General features: G+C 23.0%; 1 protein-coding gene across 5 annotated transcripts in view; it reads left to right on the top strand.

Annotated features, from left to right (window-relative positions):
• LOC126903720 (acetylcholine receptor subunit alpha-type acr-16) overlaps window positions 1-21,523 on the top strand; it is a 72,521-nt gene that overhangs the window by 26,973 nt on the left and 24,025 nt on the right. The gene's annotated exons all lie outside the window — the stretch shown is intronic.

The following is a 21,523-nucleotide window of genomic DNA, read 5'->3' as shown; positions in this document are numbered from 1 at the left end:
GATAATTATTTGATTAAGAAATGACTGGGTCAATAATCATTTTTATACTATTACTTCGAACGTTATTCACATTTTTATACCTTTGCGGGAGAAGAAGTGTGACCGAGAAATGTCTTATAATATGAGTATACATTTTTCAGTCGGTTGGGTTGGATTAAGTTTGATATAAAAATATTTATATAAATATTATCATAGCCGCGTCTCGCTTTCAGTCTATATTTTGAAATTATGAAAATTTCTGAAATAGTGATTTAAAAGTTGTTATAGTTGAGTTTATTTTTTTAGTTGAACCATTTTCAATTGTATAAAATAGTTAAACATGTATGTTGTTATTTAAAAAAATTAAGTTGACACTTTTATAAAGTTCATGGGATGAATGAAAACGTATATAATGATTGATAAATATATGAAACTAAAATAATCAAAAATAATTTTCTCAACATAATTATTATTTTAATAAAAATTGAGTGACTTGCGTTAAAAAAATAATCCTGTACATTATTGACATTTAATTTCGGAGAAATTGCGTTAAATAACTTTTTCACGCTGTTTAAAAAATGTATAACTGGATAAAAAAAAAGTTTTTAAAGCGCGTGTTTCATTTCGCAATAGTTATAAACAGCACAACCGTATAAACGAACCTTTCTAATCTTACTTGAACTAATAATTTATGTACAATCAAATTTGTTGATGGCGGATTAGAATGGTTTACACGAGTTTTGCGATGGCCTTTGTGCCAAGAAAGTTATACCATTTCATTTAAAACGCTGGCAAACCGTAACGACCTTACTTTTTCTTTAACGTTTCTTTCCCTCGTGAGATGCATCGACGACTTTCAACGAATTATCGTTGGTAGATGAAGAGAGAATTTTGTGTACACAGCTGTACCTAATATCATGTTATAAAGAGTTGGATAAAAGTTTAATTTACGAACGCTCCGCCTATGGACTGAGGTTTATAGAACGTTACACTGTTTACCCAACCAGAATGTTACTAAACTCACCGTTTCGACTATTGAAATTTTAAGAAACGAGGTGAGAATGACAGGAAAACGCTGTCACTGTGTTACGTCAATATCTAAAATGTTTGATGTACACAACGGGCGTCTATTCTCTGAGTTGTGCGATAAATAGTTGCACAAGATATATTTGCTGTGTATAGTAAAATTTTAATAAAAATAATAAATATCTTTTATTATTGAACGGATTCAATCACTTTTTATCATTTGTCGAATTCTAAAGATATCACATGAATCATTATGATTCCTAAAAAAAATTATATTATTATAGATTAAAGTACTAAAACTGTTAACAAATCAATTTGGTTTCATACATAGATAATAAAACAATGAATGGACTGTTCCTACACTAACAACACAATGGGTTACGTTCCAGAATGAGGAAGATATATAGTCTCTTATCATATTGCTTTCTCAATCTAGAAAGGGGTCTTATCATAAATGTTATACTGCAATAAATGAATCTCTTGTCTAAATATATATTTGTATGTGATGAAACCTCACAGACAATCCATTCATATATTAACTATGGTTTCGTAGTTATAATGCATTTTAATGATTCACGAAAGTCTGAATTTTGTGCTAGTATCCATGTGACAAAATTTTTTTGTCATTTGTTTTGTGAAAAATAAATACAAATTTATTAAACTATTTAATATATTATATACATGGATTTGACGAAGTGTTTTAAAGAATTTTCTTTAAAACACTTCGTGACTTATTTAATCAAATTAACTCAATTATAAACATGGTTTGTGAGTAGTTACTAGTTAGGAAAAAATGTAATAGCAACCGATCATTAATATACTAGAGCAATAAATTGAAAGTATACGAAAAATTTGCGACAAGTCCATTAATTGTTTTTAATTAGATAGACAGATATTTTAGAAAATTAATACTGAGGTCAATCGAACCAAATAATAAGAGCGACACATTTAAATAACATGGCGAATATAATGTCATACACATATAGTACAGAGAATAGCAACAAGTTTATAAAAAAATTGGTATCGTTACATTGATAAGTCTGTTTAATTAAAAGTGACAGATTGTTAAAAGCGTTTTTACGCTTATTAATATCTGCTAAAATGGGCCTACATGTCTGAGTACATGGGCAGTTATGCCCACCTTTCTAACTACGTTTATTGTCATAATGCCAGTTTGCTTATGAACTTATCTCTTGTTTGAATTTGTCACTCTTATTGTCTGGCTTGATTGACATCAGTATTCATTTTTTTAAATATCTGTTTATCGAATTAAAATTTGAATTAGTTTTAATTTCATATAAGTATAATAAATTTCTAGTCATTCCAATAATTAAACAAGTCAATTAAAATATATATATATATAGCTTTAGGTTATTATTTTAATAATTTATAATTAATAATATCAATTATACTATTATGTTCAATCTATAAGAAACATAATAATAATATTTTATGTTAATAATAATAATATTGAGGTTTAAAAAAAGGGTGACCGACCTCAAGCAGTTGGAATAAAGACAAGAAAAAAGAAGGTTTAAAAAACATTGTCCTAAGAAACTCATTATAAAATAAAACATACCCAGTTAAAAAAATAAAACCAAAAATCTCGCTACAAAAATGGTATGATATCACATTTACCCAAGTTTTTGTTTAAAACTTTATCTTTAATTTTACTGGACTAAAAACTAAGATTTTAATTTTATTTATTAATGCTACATATTTATTTACTGTTCATAAATATATATATTTATATATTATATATATATATATATATTTATGATAAATCAATAAAATGCTTACTTATAATAAAATAGTAGTGATTAATAGTGTTGAAACACTACGTTTTACTTAGAGTAAAAAATATTGAATATTTTTCATTCGATATATTTATATAATTTTTTAAGAATGTACCACGATTGATATCTTGTAATAAATTAATTTATTGGATGTGATATAATTAATCAATGTTTCAAAAATCATTCATTACTGGCACCATGATGATATTTTGACTCACTAGCTTATACATTGACCCTTTACCAAAAAAAAATTTAACTTTTTCACTACGTGACTAAATTGATCTCTTGTGGAAGTTAGCGGCATTCATTAAATATCAAAAGGTTAAAGAAGAACCTCTACTGAAATTATCTACTGATAACTTATTTGATTAGTGTATTAATATAATTATCATCAACCTATTTTGATCAGACAATACTAATTTTACATAATAAACCCCATCAGAAATCAATAACTAATCTAAAATAGTGTACCAATTGCCACCCCAGTCATGAAATTAGAATAACACTATTCAACTAGAGAAATATAAATTGAAATCACTTTGATGACCTTTTATTAATTTTAAATTTACTAAAGACACAAAAGTTATTATTTATTTTAAAAGAAAAAAATTATTACCTTTTCCAATGGAAGTTTTCAAAACTCTCAACGAAATTTTTATGAAAATACATTACTGTCTTGTGATAAAATAATGTAATTAAAATTTTTAAAGTAAAATGTTAGGATTTCAAGAATATTTTAAATACTTGAAAATGTTGGTGTTAAAAATTCTTAAATTTAATTTTGACAAGAATAAGTTTTAAAAAAATAATTTTTTAAAAATTTTAATATTTTTATATTTTATAAAGGATTTATACAATTTCTTATTGTTGCTTAAATGATCAAATGAGAACAATTTGATTGAAAATTAACTATGCAGCTGATGAAAATATATACGGAAAACCCAACCAAAGGTTTTCTGTGTTTTTAAAAATGACTATTATATTTAATGTTTCTTATCCCTAACAAATATTTCTTTATAAATATTAACGCATTCAATTAGCATTAGTGGTTTAAAAAGATATTTCCAACTAGTTAAAATTAAATATTTTGTTCAGATTAATCAAATGGATAAAATATTAGAAGATATATTTTAAATAAAAAGATAAATAAATTTCAATTATTTATTTTTGTTAAGTTTGAAGTATTTTTATTGATTTAATATTTTTTCGACCATATTTTTTCTCAAGAATTCTGAAATTTAGGTAATTATTACGTAATTTATGAAATATTTTGTTCGTGAAAATAATATTAAATATAAAACTAATTTTATTTCTACCGTCATTTTCTTAAAGTAAGTATTCAATATAAACTTGTTAAAATTATATATGTAGCATACATTTCAAATTTCTTTAATAAAAATATAATTTTTAAAACATACTGTCTATATTAATGTAAATAACATCAGAAAAACTAATTTTTAAAGTAATATTTACATAGGATGTATATTAAAATTTAATATATTTTATATATGTAATATTAATAATAAGAACCAAGGTACTAAACGTTATTTATATCATAAAAGTTCATACAAATAGTATTTATAATATATTTTTAATTTTTGTATAAATATGTTAGAAAATTATTCATGGAAATAGTCCTGTGCTAAAGAAAAAGTATACAACAATAGCACACTATAAAATAATCCTAGATCCTAAGAGAAGCTTTTCCCCATTATGTATAAAAGATAAAATACAATTGCTCTCAAAACATCAAGAAAGAACATCATCTGTTTACGAGTATACATTTTTATATAATATTCAAAATGCAAATAAGAAGTCATTAGGGATGAATGTAGTATGATATTTACTTATTTAATGAGCTTTTGTAATTTTAGTAAAACAATTGCTTAGAAATTATTTACTATAATATTAATGTCCTACAAGCAGCGGCTCTCAAACAATATTAAATATGAATAGTATTAAATTAGATCACAACACATAGTTGTTGCTGCTGATTTAAAAAGAATATTTGTTGCGCTAATTTTATTTGAAACTTTAACATTAGTTTAAAAACCAAGTTCATAATTTGAATATATTTTTAATTTATTGGATATTTGTACATTTTTTTATGGCAATAAGGACTTGAATAATTTTGGTTTAAAATAATTTCATTGCTTATTAGAAGATTTAACTTTTAATCTAACTAGTTGCTTTTTTTTAATTAAATATTAGTGTAATTCATTACAACAATGTATCTTAAGTTAATTTTTTTTCTAAACTCTTTTTGATTAACAAAGTTAAAAAGTGTATGTAAGCTTGTAAACTTAACTCACTATATTCAAAATTAACATAACTTGTTTGTTGACTATTACAATAGTTATTTCTGTAATAGGATAGTATGGTTTAACTTAATTTAAGGGAAATCAGATATATATTATTAAAAAAATATGAATAAATGTATATTTTATTCGTAAAGAAATTTATAAAACGTTAACTTATTTATCGTAAATTACTTTTGATAACTTGTAAACTTTATTTTAATTTGAATTTCGTTAAGTTTAACCTGTTATGCAGTAATGAAATGATTGTGAGGGGCCACCTGTGGATAAGCGAAGAAATGAGATTTTGTGAGTTTCGAGGAGAAAAGTATGGCAGTAGAATATTAAATTTTAAACATAATTGTAGATCCTTACCCGTAACGTTGTTTTAAAAATGTATAAGGTAACAGTACATGCAATTACTTTGGTTTTTCATGAATTATTTCACACTTTTTTAACACTTTCATAAGATTTTTTTTTTTTTTTGAAGCAATATTATTAGTATTTTTTTTTTTTTTAATAAATTGTTAATTCATATAATTTTATAATAGTACATTAAACGAAAAAAATGAGTTATCACAGTTAACTTTATTTTTTTATTCAAAATATAAATTATAATAAAAAATATCTAAACAACAATAAAGGCACACTATTTTAGTATATATTGAATAACCAAAGTCCTCTATTCCTGCAAGTAGAATATTAATCATAAATGTACAGTAGAATTCTCCATCATCAGAAATGGTTATGGTGACCTCTTTTTCTTCGGCGATTTATCACTCAGTAAAAGTAATGAATGATCGAGAACTCAACCGAAAACAATACACTTTAAGCACTTTCACTATTAATCCAATGACACCATTATTATTTACTTACATTATTTCAAAGTGTTAATTTGTAGAAATTAAACGATAAGCAAAATTTGTTTAATTGGAATGCAAATATGTTCGCTTTTCTAATTAAAAAAAATCCATTATTATAATTATGAATGAGATTCGATATACTCAGATTTTGTCATAAGATGTTGTATTCTACTTTTTAATTCACATTATTTTTTAATAAAAAACAATAATATTACTAATTTATGTATATTTTTGAAACACTTAATATAAGTTTCACTAAAAAACAAATTAATAGATATTTCAAAAGTGAATTTTAAACTAAATAAACAAATTTTATATTGTTGTTTTACTCTTATAAATTAAGATTAAATGAAATTATTTTAATACTGAACTTCATCGTTAAATAAATAGATCTGCTGTCAAGTTTAACAACAGTAATATTTAGGACCATCATTTACTTACAAAATAGAAACACTTTAGCAGAATACATTAACTGATATTTTATGATGACATGATACTTCGGTAGTTAATTTTCCAACTAAATAATTTCGTTAAAAACAAGAATTTATTTTATAATTCATAAATTATATTAAGTTTTTTCAAATATTTTTAATAGGTAAAATTTAACACAACTCATACTTATTTAGAGTCTAACAACCAATTAAAATTTTTTTCTTAACGATTTATACATAAGTTATATTATAGATAAAATTATTATTTATTACTTCATATAATTGTATTAATGAGTAATTACATATTTAAAGCACAAGAATATTTTTTAATTTATTGTTAAGTATACAATATTCACTACTTAGAATATAAATCTTTTTATTGTCTATGCAATCAAATTTTCGCAAATAATCAATAAATATTTTATAAAATGGGTAAACTTTGTAGATTTAGATGAAAAAAAAAAATGAAATAAGTTATAAAATTCGAATAAGAAAAGCAGAGAAAACAATTACTCGAAGTACACTTTACGTAAAATCTCATCCATTGTAAGCTTTTAAAAGAAACTAGTGTACTTATTTCTATTTGCCAAAAAGTTTTAAAAGGATTGTAGTTTTAGATTTTACAAATAAAAAGTTACTTAAACGTTTTTTAAGTAAAATACTACTATAAGTTATCATTCAATTAATATAATATTTAACTAAACGAAAAGTATTTATAAGTGACACATATATTTAACACCTCAACATTTTGTTCATTAAGATAAAAAAAATAGTAAAAATTTATAATATTCAATTCATTAGAGATAAACGATATTCTTAACATGCATTTATAATATAATTAATTAATATATGTACGGCTAAATAGAAATATTATTTTTTTATTTTTTCGATGTCAAGCCTAGTAAGTTCTGATTTATTATAATAGAACATATTTAATTATGCTACATGACATATTCATTATGATATATATTTTAAACTTTGTACAACTTTTTAGATCACTAAACATTTCTTAATAGTATAAGAACACTTAATACTATGTTCTTACCACTTATAATATACGCGTTTTATTTCCATTTACTTAATTGCTAATACATATTAATTAGCATAGAGGGAGCTACTGACGTCGAACTAACAAAGGGCAGTTGTGTTTGAGTGTCCGTTATAGACATAGTTTTCAATACTTTCGTCTTACTTATATTATTAATAACTTAACTTGTTTTATTCGACGACTCGTCTATCACCAATTGTCATCATAGCCAACCAACTCCATCTCACTTGGATATTCCTACTAATCTGTACTAGGATTCAGGTCAGACGTATTGTACATTAAATATGACTTATATTTACTGAACATCTAAAATATAACTTTACTTTGTCGTTGACATAAAACAATAGTCTAACTTTATTAAATAATCTATCTCTTGTAACTACTAACAATATTTGGGCAAACAAACGAGTAGCTTCCGATTCTTGGTTTTGACCAAGATTTTCAAGTATTAAATAAGTCCCTAACAATAAATGCATTTTTTTTTTGAAAATCCATAAAGCAAAATGTACAAATGCTTTATTTTTTCTACAAAAATCACTTTTACAATAAACTACAAAATAACATTGGAAAATTTTCATTTAACTTATTATTACTCATTTCCGGTCTAATTATTAATATATCTATGGCTTATGTGACTCTTAAATATTTATTGTTATATTTCTATGACTTTTTAATATTTTTGTTTTTAGATTATATGGCTTCACAATTTTTTTTTGCATTTTTATGGCTTCTTAAAAGTTAATACACTTTTATAGCTTCTTAATATTTTTGTTTTTGGATTTATATGGCTTCATATTTTTTTTTTTTTTACATTTTTATGGCTTCCTTAAAGTTATGCACTTTTTTGGCTTTTTAATATTTTTGTTTTTAGATTTATATGGCTTCAAATTTTTTCCGTTTTTGAATTTCTATGGCATTCTAAAAGTTTATGCATTTCCATAGCTTCTTAAAAGACTGCGTACTTCTATGGCTTCATATTTTTTTTAAGTTTAAATTTCTATGATATTACTATGTTTTAATTTTTTTAATTTCCATTGTTTTATTAAAGATGGCCGATTTTATGGTTTTTAAATTTGATATTTGGTATTATTAATATATATATTTTTAAATGATGAAAATAAAAATGTTTGATACCCACTTCTATTTAACTCAATGCCATGAAATAACACGTGAACATGTATAGGCTAGTTAATCAACTTACCTTATGATCTTGAAGTTACTAGAAAAAAAAATTCATAATTTTATCTTTTTATAATATTTATGATAATTTATGTTATATAAATAATCTTTTAGATAAAATATTCGCAACTTGCAATAGAATTTTTCTTTTAAAATAATGGAATCAAATAGTACATCATAAACATTGTTATTAATGTGTTTCTCAAAATATACCAATGAAACTTTACAATATTTTTTATGCAGGGTTAGTCAATTAAGATTATTTTTACTAGTTCTTTCAAAAAAATATAAAATTTAATTTTAACTAATAACTTAACAATCAATTACCCGTAGCGGAAGACAACGTTTTTTATCCGAAAATCTCTGAATGGAACCCTTTAAAAGTCAAGCCTTTTCAAATCCTACATTAATCCTTAGTTTTTAGAAAAATATTTAATGATAAATTTTTTACGTGCGTGAATGGGTTATTAAAAATGGTCAAAAATAAATCATCCTGTAGAGGTCTAAACATTCAGAAGATAGTTAATTAAAAAAAAAAACGTTTAATTCATAAAGCTATCTCACTTTTCGGTTAACGAGAGAATTCCCCCTTTAACCTTTTGAGTATTCAATTAAATTCTACATACTTTTTGTGAAATGCATAAATACTCTTCCGTTTCTTTTGTGTACTGTAAATACAATAATGAAACTATAAACCATCTATAAGTGTGAAAAATCGTGTATATCAAGTACCTTTTCATCATTCATTTTAATTTAAAAGTATACGCGAATACTAGTATATTTAAAAAACATTCCATTTATTACATTATTTAAAAAAATTATCTGAATAGTGATATATTTCTAAAATAATTAGCACCGCATCTTGCTACAATTGTATTGGTTGGAAACTATAAATTTATATTATTAATTAATTTAATCTTAAAAAGCATAAAACGTAAATAATTGTTTAAGTTACAATTATCTTATTGTATGTATTAGATAAAAAAAATTGAGAAATCTCGAAAAGTAACATAAATTCCAATAAGCGATAAAGATTAGAGTTTTTGACCCAATATTAAAATTGAAGAATGAGTCGACACAAACGTGCAATGAGTATACAAATTCGCACATATTATAGACATGTTACGTGTGTATTGTTAGTCTGCCAAAGAAATTCAATCTTATACTTATATGTACGCAAAAGAAAATTAAATAAAACGAAAATGCATTCACACAAAATTATTTTTGCGCCTAATTCGGATCTTTCAAGTTTCAACCATTTATTCATACTGAGTAATATAAATTTCAGAACACAATGATGTTGAGTTACTATTGTGTCAATTAACATAACGAATTTTAGTAACATCAAAGATATAATACACTTTACTTATAAAAAGTTATGATTACTTTTATCTTACGAAAAAAAGGAAATTTTTTTTATGAATTTATTTATGTTATGAAAATCATAAATGTATTAAAAATTATATTTATTTAGTGGATATTAGATATTCAAGAGTCATCTAGAAACTAGTATTGAAGAAAACCATTAATAGTTCCATATTTCACTTGGTAATCAGAGGTTAATATGATAAATTTATCATATTTAAAGGGCGGATTTTACAAGAAAGTTATCAAAACAACCTCTGACAATTGACGACGGCCGGTTATAAAAAGTGTCCCTGAAATCGTGTGAAAAAAAAGAGGCACAGTACGGAATTTAAACCAAACCAAATCCAATCAATAAGGAGTCGTAGAGACAAACCTTACCATTAGGTCACCGTTAACTTATGATTCAGATCCCGATAAACTTTCATATAAATTTATAACGTGACGTGCAGCTGAGGGAAACACAGTACCGTGTCATAGTCAACTAATATATCTTAGAGCGCGAGATGTATATAATTTAAGTATTATATAATATCACTTAAAAAAAAATAATAATAATAATAATAACAAAAGTTTTCTAGTAATAAAACTTCTAATGATAACCCACAAATATACGACATTAATGGTTTAAATAATGGTATTATAAATTGTAGTTATAACATTGCTCGTTTCGATTATGCGGGTTAGTACAAATGAATGGGCGAAAAAGGAAATTTTTGGCAAAACATTGTTTTTAACACTGTAAATAATATAAAGCTAAACAGACACTCTATCAAAGTATATATGCTTTGTATTATCATACTGTATGTATTAAATAAATTTTCAAAAAGAAATAACTCAAAAAGATTAATAAACAATTTTGATATTTAACACCGATTAAAAACTTTTACGGTAAAATTTTAAATAAATGATTTGTAGTTTTGATACAAAACTGAGAAATTATTAATTTTAGTATAATGTGTGTTTTATTTGTGTCTGTCACATTTTTATGAGTTCTCATTAGACCGATTTCTTTCAACGTTAATTAAAAGATCATATAAAAAAATTTGAAAATCAGACGTCGTAAAGTAATTTTTTTAACATTGACTATTTTTTTTTTATATTTATTTCATAGTAATATTAAAGTCTAAAAAAAATTCTCGATTTTTATTTGTCAAAAAAAAAAAAATAGTTCCAGGATTAAATGGGCTACTTACTGTAATAAGTATTTATTGATTTATTATACGTATATATAAAAAATGGTAATACGTATATATAATCAATGAACTTGAGGTTGTTTTTTAAATAATTCAACAATTTCCTGTAAAAATTAAACACTATCAATAGATTTGAATCTATTCGTTTTTTCATGATAGTATATTATCAGTTTGTTTACAAAATAATCATTAATTATTAAATTGGGCTTAAAAATTTAATGATATAGAAATAATCATCACATAATTGTAATTATTTTTAAAAGCTACCTTACACCTTGTTAGGTTAGAAGTAACTTTTTCAGCAACCACACTTAGAAAACTATATTTATACTCTATACCGTTAAATATCTTTGAAAACTATACAAATTATTATAATGATTGGTAATATTTAATTAACTGTTTTACGAAAACACTGTATAAAACAACAATTAAAATAATTATTTAAAAGACGGCTCACTTATCATGACCCAATTAAACAAAAATAAAAATTGTATTGATAATTTTCTATTGGTTTTACAATTCAATGTTTTTCTCCATTTATCAACCATGAAGTATGTTTATATTCATTCTTTATTTAGCTTTAACTAATGTAAAATAAAATACACTCTTTAAAAATCAATTTTTATCCAATTATACTAATTTTAAATCCTGATATAAAGTAAATTAACACAATTTCTTCAAATTGAAACAAATTAAATACTGAAATGAAAATAATGTAAAAAATGATTCTTTAACGAAATATACTTTATTTATATTAAAATAATAATTATATTGAGAAAATTTTTTTCAATATTGTAGTTGTTTAAATAACAACATAAAAAATTAACGCGCATATATAATAGATAATGATCTAATTAAGAAAATGATTGGTTGAAAACGACTTTTTGACTAGTATTTCGAAAATTATTCACATTTTTATATCTAGACCGGAGGAAGAGTACGGTCGATAGATATCTAATGATAAAAATAATACAATCCACTCTCCACCGTGTGATTATTAGTTATATCAATATATAACAATAAACAATAATACAAAATAAATGAATACTTCTAATTACTTCATGTCAATTTAAACCCTATTATTTTGCATCATTAGTTAACTAAAAAAATTAAAAAAATAGATAAGCTCGAATTTCAATTTACTTCTTATACGGTAATAATTTACTAACTCTGACTTAAGAGACTGGTCTTGAGTGAAATTTATTGACTTGCAAAAATTACTATTATTACAGTTTGACTTACTTGGTAATCTGAAAACTAAGGACCGTAGAGGTTTCAATACGTTTTTTGAAAAAAAAAAATTAATTCCATTCAGATCTAATATCTTCTGTATTAGTCTGCAACAGTTTATTATGATCAAAAATCTCATAATTATATAATAAGAATTGATGAGAATATTATTTAAAATATTAATTTAAAACTAAAAAATATTAAAATATTTAACTCGAATATTTACTATTCTTGTTGTTATTATATATTTTGAATAATAAAAAAACTTTATGTATAACTGGAAACAATTAAAATTTAATCCGATTTAAAATGTTGTATAAGTTTGAAATAATATGCCTAAATGATTTATTTGTAAATTTTTATTACTAAAAAAATATTACACGATAAAATTATTATTATAAATAGTAATTATAATTACTATTTTTATTATGAGTACTACATTGTAATTTACTACTCCATTGAATTATTACTTTAATAATTATTTAAATCTCATTAATAATATTAACACAATGTTTGAGTTATTATAAGGCATTTTTTACAGAGGATCTCTGTTAATGACTAATATTCATTTATTTTTGTTTCGATAAAACATTTTTAAAAAGTTTTTAGTAAAGTTTACATTAAAGACTATAATAACTTAAATTATATACATTTTACGAACGTTCGAGATTTCAGCTTTAAACATTTACATAAAAATAAAGACTAAACTGAATCATCTTTAAACTTAAATAATAATTATAAAATAATAATAAATTTATTTTATTATACCAAACAGTAAATTTTATTTAATTTATAATTAGCACATACTGACTAAAATTTTATGCTTTTACATAATTTAATTAATGTAACTGTCTAAGTTTACTTACTTGGTTGCAGCAACATTAACTGAAAACAACCCTACTACCTACACCACTTAACTAATTTCAGTAAGCTAAAGACATGACAGCGGTCACGTCTAGGGAATAGGAACACATAATACATTTTACAATACCTATGGCTACTTATAAGTGTAATTTTAACTTTATATTTAAGTGAACCTTACAATAACTTTTACTACGACGTAAATCAATCGTTAATACAATTATAGATTACTCACTTTTTTAATAGTAACATTTTTTTACGGATCTTTTGCGTTGTTATTTGTGACTGAAATCTAAATAGTAATTAAAAAAAAAAGTATTTTGAAAAGTAACACCTACATATTCAAGTGTCAAATTTATATTTATTTATTTTAATTGTTTAATCATTACATTCTTTTTAAATAAAAAAGAAGAATTTGGAATAAATTATTTTGAATCCGTACTTTTTTCTTGATAATTTATTTCCTAGCAATTTTTCAAAAATAACGAATAAATGTAACATTAGAATTTATGAGATGAATGTGTAATAGTATATTTTCTAAAAGAAACTTCTACATTATGACATAAATTATTATTAACTATTTTTTACGACTTGTTTAAAAAATACTGCGCCTGACTAGGTAGAACATTATTGTGCTTACAAAAGAAACTTTTTTTATTAACTTTTTTTTCTTTATTTTTTTTTAATTCAATAAGTTATTTGATTAAAAATGTATTTATCAAAAAATCATTATGATTTAATTTTTACATATAAATAATTTTAATTATTTAAATTTAAAGTATAATATGTTAATTTTATTGTTAACTTTATTGTATCACTTGCAATATGAAAAAAAAATACAAAAATTAAAAAATCTCTCTAGTACAGCTATATTTTTTATGATTTGCATTGGATATCTTATTATTTTTAAAGAAAATATTTCTTTTTTAAACGCTATGAACTTTTATCTGAATAATTTTGATGATTAATCAACGTCAAAATTACCATATAAATATTTTTGCAGGTCTAAATTAGATTATGGACATCCAAAAATATGTTAATTTTCTAAATTATTGATAAGTGATAATATAATGATAAATGTATGCCTTAACGAATTCATAAGTCAATATTGGTACATTTACTTTAATATATTTATTTGTTGAAAATTAATATTTTGGAAACATTTACCTCAATATAATGATAAAGTTTGTAATAGAAATTTAGTGTATATTCTGTTTACTTTTTTATTTCAGTTGAAAAAAAATACACTGAGTAAATAAATAATTTTTGAAGTTTTATTCACAAAAGTTTACTAAAATAAAAACTCGAAACTTTAATTAACACAATTATTTAACATTTTTTATTTTCTTATTTTAATTTATTCAACTGATTAAATTCGTTACAAACAAAAAAAGTTGTATGGTTTAAGGCGTTTCAGTAATAATCATGTCAATTTTAACTCTTACTTGGTTTCTTTTTCATTAAATCAAAATCCCGTAACTGTATAATGAAATACTGAGGGTGCAAATACTCCAATGCTTATTTTATTCAATAGATTAAATAATTCTAATTACAAATAACGATTACATTATTTAATTATATCCTGTTGATTATATTTTTCTTTAGTACTAAGATAATTTTTTTTTAATTATAACTAAGCAAATAAACTTTTAATAATATATTTACAATCAAATACTTTTTAATGATATCTCTTTAAAAATAAATATCAATGAAAGTAATTTAAATGTGATTGTTTAAATAAATGAAAAAAAGTTTATCAAAAATTCTAATGACATTTTGTAATAGTATTGGATAACTGGGTAGTATTTTTTGATACAAAGGGTGTATTATGTGTATAATTTAATGTGGTTTTTATGTTTTGCACTTCTTTAAAATTAAATCAGACTTCTTTCGTTTGGTTAGACGGAAATGAGATTTAAAAATTTGCTTTTCAACGATACCAAGGAACAAAAAACTACAATTCTAACTGTGATTAAATTGAAAGTTGTACAAACTTTAAATATTATTAAAATATAATATAGTAAAGTACGTTACAAGGGAAATCTCATGAAAAATTAAAAAAATAAATTTTCTCTATACTATATAAATACCAAGGAAATGTTATAGTAGTATAATGATTGTTATAATGCATTATCTTAACAAAATATCAATTTTAGTTTATTGATTTTAATCAATTTAATTATAATGTAAGTATACTTTAAATTATAAATAAAAGAGACATTTCACATTTAATAAAAACATCTATTATTTTCATTACATTTTTTCAAATCTCTTGACAATGTAATTTTTTTTTGTACCTCGACTTTTAAATATTCAATATCCAACCTCTATCTAATGATTATTTGATACAACAAAGTAATAAAGTGTAGTTCTTAATCAATCGATTAGCAAAAGCTCAATAAAATACTATTTTCACGATTGTAAACAATACTACCATCTATATATTTTCAAATCAAATATTAGCTTTCTGTATCATAAATATGTATTTAAAATAATATATTAAGGATAAGTATAAAGTTCTCAACTAATACAGTTTTTTATTCTTTTAACAAATTTTAAAATTATTAAAACAGAAAATATAATTATAAATTTTATCTGATTATAACTAACTTTTGGAAATATTTTAATCGCTGAAAATTTTTGTACTGTAATCGTATAGACAAAGTAAAACTTTAACGTAAAAATAAAATCCAAAATTAGTTAGTATGACATGGTTAATTTCAGAAAATTATTAACTATTACAATTAAATATTATATATTACAATTACAAATAAATTATTATTTAGCTGAAGCCACATATAAATTACTCTACTACCTGATGAATTCAGGTCTATAACTAATATAATTAGAAATTAGAAATCTTTGTACCATCAAAAGATATTCAAGTAAATTTAAATGAAGCCTTGTCTCGAATCTAATTGTAGAGCATCTGAATATAAATGAACGGCTGACTTGAAATTAATAACAAATTATATTATATTATCATTGTAATGTACCTTATAAAAATGTACCTTTGTATGTAAAGTATAAAAAATAGTAATAATTTGTGGCTATTATTTTTTATTGGTAATTAATATTATTAATTATTTTAATTGCAATAGCAAGCTATTTATATATGAAAACTATTATGCTTGATCGGAATCATGAAAAATAAATTAACTTTTAAACAGTAGTTACACATTTATCTCTATTAAAATCTATCCGTGTAAATTATTTTAAAATAACTGCAATTAGAAACTTTCAAAATGTGATTAATACATAATTATTAATAAATTAATCGTTTGAAAAATGTTCGAGTCTGCAAAAACATGAATAATAATATTTAATTATACTTTTATTATACATTTTATTTTTGTTAAATGATCATTGATTATTATAATAAAAAACTTTTAAATTTTAATGCTAAATTTACCATTCATTTATCGCACTGGTTTATATTTTCACTTGTATTATTTCTTATATCCTAAAAATAACCCATTTTAAATTGTTGGCAGGTATGTTGTCTATACTGGTAGGTACAAAGTTATTGTGCACATAGTATGTGTTATTTTTTATGCTTTGATAATAACACAACTATTCTATAACTCAAAATTATATCCTTTAATTTAAAATTTGTTTCTGTTTGGAAAAAGTTTCTAAAAGTCTATGCGAGTAACAATTAATTAAACGTGAACCGTCGCATTTAATCAGAAATTGAAATACTATATGCTATTTAGTTTTACATTGATTTCTGTACAACTACAAAAAAAGAATATATTTATATTTAAGATTTTTTAGAAATAATAGTGTACTTAATTAAAATAACATCTACATCAGTAAATTTCTTGCTTAAATAAACATCCGACTAAATTTTTATCAACTCATTTAAGGTGATATTGATTACTTATAGTACTAACTTACATATTTACTACTGTATACGTATTATTCGTCTAAATTCAAGAACTAAAAAAATACATTAAAAGAATTGTTTTCGAATTGATCTATATATATTTTATATCATATGTTATTTATACATTTTTTTTAAATTTTACTTTAACATTTTAGTACATAAACCAAAAAATGTTTTATGATTGAGTCATTCCTATTAATTTGAAATTAATACAAATTAATATGACTACATTTTATTTTGTATGTACACATTTATATGCACATAAAAAATTATATTTTGAAAAAAATATAGAAGAATTAGTTTAAAGTATAAAAGTTGAAAAAATACTTTATTTCAATAAAGTACACGAGTAGATTTATATTATGTTATATAGATAATTTCATAATACCAAATAGTAAATACATGCTTTGCGAATCAAAGCTAAAATAAATAAAAATTTTAGTGACTTGAATAATTATGCTTTCTTTTGCTACCTAAAAAAATTATGTAATTCAATATATTCAAAATGTACATAGGATATCTCAGATCTAACTGACAATGCTCATAACTTTTGATACAATTATTATTTAGTAGATATTTTTATTTTAAACAATATTTCCTTTTTAGACTACAGTATAGTTGATAGTATTTATCAATAATAAGGAAAAATAATGAACAAATTTTATTTTTTCAACATTTTAAAAACCTAATAATTGTATCAAAAATTATAAAGTTAGATCTAAGACAGGCAATATATACTTAAATTTATTCATTCAACCTTTTATATCTGAAAAATATGGTATGTTTTAAACCATTTTGTTATGAAAAATATATATTTTGTATTTTATATTTTTTCTACTCTTTTTTATACTTTTTGCATACCTTTTGACCTTTTTATGATTTTGGTTTAAAATTTTATGCAAAAACAAATAGGGATACATATGAAAAATAGTAAGCTGAAAAAGATTCAACACGTTATTTCTTGACATTTACTTCATAAATAAATATATAAAAATAAAATTTGTAAGAATATCCCTATGAAATATTTTAATACTTGCTGTCATATTCGTTTTAACATAAAGTTTACGTGAAAATAAAAGACAAATGTCACTTTCCAACTCTATTTTACTTAACTGATACCAACTGACTTTATCATCTAATGTAATCGTGTACACAATGAGCTTTAAATTTTAGGATCTCGATTGATATTTTTTATAAATAATTTTATATCATGTCAGGTAGAGGAATGCAACCGGAAATTAAAAAAAAATATTTCTCGTATTTCACTCCATACAAGTATTTTAAAGTTTTAAAACTTTCAAATACTGGTTCAAAAATTATTATTGATTAATAATTTTTCTTAACTAGATAATTTTTTAAATAGTCAGTAGTTAAGCATGTATGTTGTCATTATAAAAACTTAAGCAGTTAGAGTACACTGTGATAAAAGTACACCGAGGTATGAGTTCAATATTCAAATAATTAATTTAAATTTATAGTTATGATGCAATCGTTGATAAATTTTAGATCATTTTTATATAACTTATTTAATCGTCACAATAATATGGAGATAAAATTTTAAATATTTTACAAATTTGTCATACTTTTAATATATTATTAAATTTTAAGAATACTTATTTTAAGTTCATAAAATAATAATATAACATGAATTTTTTATTGGGTAAAGAATAATTTTATTAATTATATTGAGTATTGATATTATTTTCAAACACAATTTTTGTCATGTAATTCAATAAAAAAATTTAGAGTGATGAAAACATCCAACACAGCTCTAAAATAATGTATTTATACTTATGTTGAAAAAATAAGATTTATACATTATTTTATTAAAATTTAATAATTATCTATATAATTAGACGCTAACATTTTTTTTACTTAATATAGTTAAATATTAGGATGTTAAATTGTAAGATTACTAAATTAAATAAAAACTTTGTCTTTATTTTGTTATTTTAAGCAAAAAAACCTATTTAAAATTTATTCATTTATTTATTTATTTGTTCGTTAAAACTTACTTAATACTAACTGTACTCTTATCTTATCAATGAGATAAGAGTACGCTTTTATTTTGTTTCAGTCCATTATTCATTAAATAGAATTCTAATCTCACTATAAAGATTTAATTTACATTTTTTAATAGTTTGTCACGTTAAAAAAAAAATTTAATTGCTTAAACTAGCTTATACTACAAGTTTAAAAAAAAACAACAGTGTGCACTTTTACTCCAGATACTTTACTGATTAGAAACATAGACATACAAGACATATAAATTGAGGAATATATGTTTCTAAAAAATCATTATTATTAAACGAAAATTAATTAAAGAAATAAAATAGGTAATGTTTAAGAATCGCGCTCTAGATTTTATTTAAATTTCCTAAAATCAAATATTAAACGACGCGTACAGAATAAATTAATTTTGGTTAAAGGGTGAATTATAAAAATCAAACGTTTGAGATTATATTACACAGAATTGTATAATCCTGTAATATTAAAGACGTGATGTAAAATTGCAATGGAGGTAACTTTTTTTTTAATTAATGTTCAGTGAATACACATTTTTTAAGAAACGATCCATTTCAAAGAATACATGTTTCTTAATATCAATATCTGCACTGATAAAATTGTTTTAACAATAGATAAAAAAATTACATTAAAAAAAATTGTTTCACCTAACCATTAACAAAATAAATATATATATATATTATATATATATATTTAAATTAATGTTACATAAATTATTTATAAATATAAAATTGTAGTTGGATTATAAACCAGTAAAGAAGATTGTCTTCTTTGGCCAGTGGTACAGATAAAAATTATATTTTGGGAGTCTAGATAGTTTTTAAAACGTTTAGTAGTGGGAAGATTCACTTCTCCACTACTCCAGCTACTATGACATTATTTCGATGAAAGTCTAGACCCGAAAATCCCCTCCCTGGTCGCACCATTGTTTTTAATATCCCTCTGTTTATTTCTTTACTGACTAAAGTGAGTAAAAAAATCATCAGATTTTTGAGCGACTGTAGTTGTTCAAAAATCTCATGCGCTTATTATTTAATTTTGGTATTTAAAGTCACCGAAGACACTATAAATTAATGTATATATATATATGAATTTTCACATACATATAATGGAAGCTTTTACCGAATACGACATATAAGAAATTATTAATACTCCAGTGATAAAATTTATTATTTATATACGACGAATTTTGGCACTTTCATTTCAAAATTTACATAATTACTTTTAAAACATACGTTTATTTTAAAAATATCATAATGGTTTATGAGAATTTTGCATGATTTCTTAAAATGTATATACAGGGGGTGGACAAAATAATATGAACACCATGCAATATAGTTACATATTGTTGCAAGTTGGCTACACTGTATAATTTTTGGATAACATGGCGTAAAATTAGTATATTATTACAATATAGTAGTTATTTATAACATATTAGTGTAAAACACAGGTTATACTACGAACGTTAATATAAACTTAAAATAAAATGCGTGACCTCTCGGACTTCCAAAGAGGGCAAATAGTGGATGCTCGATTAGCGGGAGCGTCTGTAACGGAGACATCTAAACTGTTGAACGTGTCAAGAGGGACAGTGTCCACAGTAATGACAGCATACACGAAATACGGAAAAACATCATCGGCGAAAAGTAATAGTGGGCGAAATCCAAAGTTGACTGACAGGGACCGACGAACATTAAAACGGATTGTGACAAGACAACATAAAACTACCGCGGCTAATGTTACAGCAGAACTTAACGCACATTTGGGTAATACTGAATCTATTCCGCGAAGGATTGAAGCAGTTTTAAAGGCAAATGGAGGCCCAACATCTTATTAATATATAAATGTCAGGTGTTCATATTATTTTGTCCACCCCCTGTATATATTTTTGAAAGTTTTCATTAAATGACCCTGTTATTATTGTTACAGTTTGTGTCTATTTACGCCTTAAATATAGTACGTAATAAAATAATTCCAAATTCACATATTTCCCAGTTCCTAATTCATTAAACTTTATAATTGAAAATAAAACTAATTATTTACATAGCCATTTGCATGTAAAAGTCGTCGGGACAATTTTTTTTTATTTATTTATAATACGTATCATAACCTTTAATTTAACATATGTAACAATTGACTTTTGTAAAAAAGTAGGTATTTTGAATCCCCCGCTTTGGGTAGGTAACAAAATGTCAAAAAAACGATATCAAATGAAAAGAAAATACCTAAGGTTTCTATTGAAAAAAATACATTAATTTTTCAAAAAGTTATGGCAGTTATAAAAAAAAAAAAATGTATATACCTATTATAAAAATTGTAATTTTTTGAGGGATTTTCT

The sequence above is a fragment of the Daktulosphaira vitifoliae genome, unplaced genomic scaffold, assembly GCF_025091365.1.
Source record: "Daktulosphaira vitifoliae isolate Bord-2020 unplaced genomic scaffold, ASM2509136v1 Scaffold_1, whole genome shotgun sequence".
In the NCBI taxonomy this organism is placed as follows: Eukaryota; Metazoa; Arthropoda; class Insecta; order Hemiptera; family Phylloxeridae; genus Daktulosphaira; species Daktulosphaira vitifoliae.
This window is presented reverse-complemented; position numbering and strand designations above follow the sequence as displayed.